The sequence below is a fragment of the Oratosquilla oratoria genome, chromosome 19 (genome assembly GCF_046742065.1).
Source record: "Oratosquilla oratoria isolate Oo_2021 chromosome 19, ASM4674206v1, whole genome shotgun sequence".
Lineage (NCBI taxonomy): Eukaryota > Metazoa > Arthropoda > Malacostraca > Stomatopoda > Squillidae > Oratosquilla > Oratosquilla oratoria.
In genome coordinates, this window is record NC_134795.1 from 18,231,193 (window position 1) to 18,236,238 (window position 5,046).

Here is a 5,046-nt window from a genome sequence, read left to right on the forward strand (position 1 = left end):
TGTGTGTGTGTGTGTGTGTGTGTGTGTGTGTATTCACCTCGGATCTGCTGCAGCCTCTTTTCGAGACAGCCAGACACCACCCTACGGCAGTGAGCTCAGAGCTCATTATTAGCAGGTCTCTGGGTAGGTCTGAGACCACTCACACTCCACACACCGGGAATGCAAGGTCACAACTCCTTGACTAAAGTCCCGTACCTACTCGCTGCTAGGTGAACAGGGGCTACACGTGAAAGGAGACAAACCCAACTTGTCTCCGCCCGGCCGGGGGAGAGAGAGGGAGAGAGAGAGAGAGAGAGAGAGAGAGAGAGAGAGAGAGAGAGAGAGAGAGAGAGAGAGAGAGAGAGAGAGAGAGAGAGAGAGAGAGAGAGAGAGAGAGAGAGAGAGAGAGAGAGAGAGAGAGAGTGAGAGTGAGTGAGTGAGTGAGTGAGTGAGTGAGTGAGTGAGTGAGTGTGTGTGTGTGTGTGTGTGTGTGTGTGTGTGTGTGTGTGTGTGTGTGTGTGTGTGTGTGTGTGTGTGTGTACTGGACGCCGCGAAATGGGAACCATGGAAGACCAATTCGGTGGACAGGCGAGATGGAGAAGTTTGCAGGAGTGACGTGGCTGTATAGGATTGAGCAATTGTGCGACTTGGTGAATACACACACATGCATTATACACAAATATTTCATCGTCTTTATCTGTGTGGCTGCAAATGCATACATTGTCTTAAAAAGGCAAGAATAATTCAGTAGGAAATATAAATGTTAAGTTTTCTCTTTGATAAAACCGACACGCGTTTACATACATACAACAACACACATTCAGCGCATTAAGCGAACACGCTTCAGTCATTAAGAGATCATCAAGTCGATCTTCGTCTTAGATCACCATCAACAATCTCGTTACAGAGCAATGGTCATTTGGCATAACGATCAGCTAATGGTCTAAGAATATCACAACCGAATCTAAATTTAATCTCAAATCCTGACGTTGAAAGCCTTATCTTTTGTGTACAGGACGGTCGTGTTCCTAGCTGCTTCACAAAGCAAAAGTGGTTCATGTAGATTTCCGTTTGAAAGATTATTCAATATAATTAATTCTATTTTCTAAATCTTTCGGCCGTTAACTTGGGGTTTCTGAATGATTCGTATGGCACGAATTAATTTCAAAACAAACTCTCTAGATTTATCAATCATTTAATTTATACATTTGTCTCTTAATTCTTATTATATGTGTGTAACAATAGAAGTTACTCCAGAGCATGCTAAAATATTGAAAAGACGAGATCAGTAAAATCGTGTTGACTTACCTTTGTAAAGGTGACGATAATATGCATAACTTCCATGAACTTCATCACTACAACTGAATTTTTTTCTTCACCCAGAAAACCACTAAATCACACACCTCCTTTTTCGTACATATTTTTCAAAATCTGCATTGAAAAGCCTTCATCATTTTACTTTTCTTGATCAATACTACTACTGTCGTTTCAGCCAACATTCGAACGCACGCTATCGCTTCCTCATCCCTCGACGTTGAAACTTGAACTGACATTGACGTTTGGTTTGGACCGTTGGTCGTTGCACTGATGACAACACAGATATAAGGAAAGAGACTATATGAGGCAGTATGGCCCAATATTTTTCGTTTGAATTATCCTATCTGGTTAACAAAGTATTTTGAAGAATTATTTCAACATGTAAATTATGTTATACAAAACCGCAAGGAAGGAAATAAATTGATAAAATGAATTATCGTACATAATTATTGGAATGCTAGTCTGACTAGTGGCGATTTGTTTTGAAACTTTAGATTTTATATCACGTTTCGTTTCTTTTCTTTTCAGATCTGTGGAAAGTTGAAATTGATAATGTGGATGCAATGTTTTTTTAATTAAAAAGAGACGTTGTTCCATCGATGACATAGTTGATATAAAATAATCTAATTATCTTACGTGTAAGACTATATCATATGAATAATAATGATTTTGCTACAGAACTATGACCCAGACCTATGCAAACATTTATTTTGTTGTTGAGTATTTTATGTGTTTCAATGTGGAGATGATTTATTCCAACACTAATTCTAGAACAAAATTGCATTTATTCATTAACAGTGAAATATATGTTTACATAAGTCTGATGTATAATGGGACTTTGTGTGTATTCACTTTCACTTGGTCTTTGGATCACGTGTTGGACTCGTGATCGACAGCTATTTCCCTCCTGGAAGAGAGCTCAGAGCTCGTAGGTCCGATCTATGGGTAATGCTATGACCTTGCACACACACACACACCCAACTCCCCGCCCACGAGAGTCAGAGTAACGACCCGAGGCACAGCGTGTGTGTGTGTGTGTGTGTGTGTGTGTATTCACTTGGTCTTTGGATCACGTGTTGGACTCGTGATCGACAGCTATTTCCCTCCTGGAAGAGAGCTCAGAGCTTGTAGGTCCGATCTATGGGTAATGCTATGACCTTGCACACACACAACCCCCCAACTCCCCGCCCACGATACTGATATTATTTCAGCCCCGGGCGAGAGTCGAACCCGGACCTCCGTAGTGGCAGGCCAGAGCTCTAACCACAGCGCCATGAGAGGTGTGTGTGTGTGTGTGTGTATGTGTGTGTGTGTGTGTGTGTGTGTGTGTGTGTGTGTGTGTGTGTGTGTGTGTGTGTGTGTGTGTGTGTGTGTGTGTGTGTGTGTGTGTGTGTGTGTGTGTGTGTGTGTGTGTGTGGTTTTGATGTACATATGTTCACACTTATGAGGTTGTGACTGGAGAATAAAAGAATATTTTATTTCATGTAAATACACACGCCTCCACGCACACACACACACACAGGCGCGCATACGACTTGACGGTGCAGTGGTAGCGTTCGCAACTACAGACCCAGCGATCCGGGATCGTATCCCGCCCAGGGGTGAAATATTTTCAGTATCGCTGCGCTGCGAGTCGTTACTCCAACTCTCGTAGGTTGTGTTGGGTGGGTGTGTGTGCGTGTTGGGTCAAGCATTACCGGTCATATATGAGCTCTGAGCTCTCATCTGGGAGGGAAATAGCTGTCGATCACGAGTCCATCACGTGATCAAAAACCATGATGAATAACACACACAAACACACAATGACTTTGTTATATAGACTAAACTAAGTATAATAATATGTCCATTAAACAACGCTTTGCAACTGGAAACACGAACTCCCACAAAATCAAAACATCAAAATCTCTAAGCAAACTACAGACAGCGCATGTCCAAATACTACTTCATGAATTAGATTTTGTTTACTAGGTCAGTTAGTTGAGTGGACGATCTTAGTACATTCTGTAATACACACACACACACACACACACACACACACACACACACACACACACACACACATATATATATATATATATATATATATATATATATGTATATATATATGTATATATATATATAATGTGTGTATATATATGTATATATATATATATGTATACATATACATATGCATATTATATACATATATATATATGTGTGTGTGTGTGTGTGTGTGTGTGTGTGTGTGTGTGTGTGTGTGTGTGTGTGTGTGTGTGTGTGTGTGTGTGTGTGTGTGTGTGTGTGTGTGTGTGTGTGTGTGTGTGTGTGTACATATTTCTCTCCTTTTAGGAGTCAGGAGTCCTTACCTCCACTCCCACGCATACTCTCACGCCAGTGGCCCTCAACCTTACAACTCCACATGTTAGGTAAGGTGGATGATCCACAACCCAAAAACTAGTGATCATTTAGTTAATGCCGAACGCGTTATCATACTGGGCTATTTTTACTCCGACCGTTGGGGGCAGATTTGCTGTCAGCAACTTTCAGGAAGGAATATGTTATGCTGGAGGGAAATAACTTTCCTCCAACAAATCAAATGACATTCTAGGTATTTTTGTTGTGAAAAAAAAAATGTTAGCCATAGTGATTTTACGACGTAAAAAGTTCTTGATATGGGCGGAACCGACGATTCATCGAAAGCTGAAGGAAAAATAACCCAATGTGATAACCCCTTTTGTAATTCGATTTAGCGTTGCAGAAGTGTTCTCCAAGATTCAGACAGACGCTCCACCCTGAACCGCCCCAGTAAGGTCCTTCACCGGGTCCTTCCTGCTCTTCCTCCTCCTCTCCCTTCTCTCTTCGGAGCCCTCGAGCAAGTCGATGAGGAAGGTCTTGTCGCCGGCAACTTCGGCGAGTTTTTTCTCCAGATGTCGGGCGGTTGTCGTCAGCGTCCAGGCATGGCTCAGGTAGTACGTGAGAAGACTCCCCAGGATTATCGTGAGAGGCAGGGTCACGGCCACGCCGTCCAGTGAGAAGATGACGACTCTGCAAGAGAAGGAGAGGTCCCCGAGACGTGAGAAATCTATGTCAGGAGGCGCTGAGTAGCTGCGGCCGAAGCCGTCATCTTTTGCCCCTATTATGCGCTTTGGTGACTGTTGGGGCCAGAGGTAACACATAGTCACTGCTGGGAATCGGAGAGGAATTCGGGATTTGAACCCACAATTAAGTGAATTGAAGACCTGCACACACACACACACACACACACACACACACACACACACACACACACACACACACACACACACACACACACACACACACACACACACACACACACACACACACACACACACACACACACACACACACACTATACTTACAAAAAGCCTTCGACAAAGCACCACACAAAAACTACTAAAAAATAATGGAAAACGTAGGAGGGATACAAAGTAAATTACTACACTGGATGGAGTTCTTCTTGCATGGCAGAAAAATGAGAGTAGTGCTCAGAGAAAAAGAGTTCAGCTTGGGAGGAGGTGATTAGTGGAGTTCCACAGGGATCGGTATTGGCTCCAATAATGTTCGCTATTTATGTGAATGACATGGATGAAGATGTGGATTGTTACATGAGCTAAATTGCTGAGGAAAGTGAATACTGACACGGATTGTGAATCACTACAGAGAGACCTAAATAAGGTTTGGAACTGGAGCCAATAGTGGGAAGTAGACTTCAACATCAAGAAATGTAGCATAATGGAGTTCGGAAAAAGT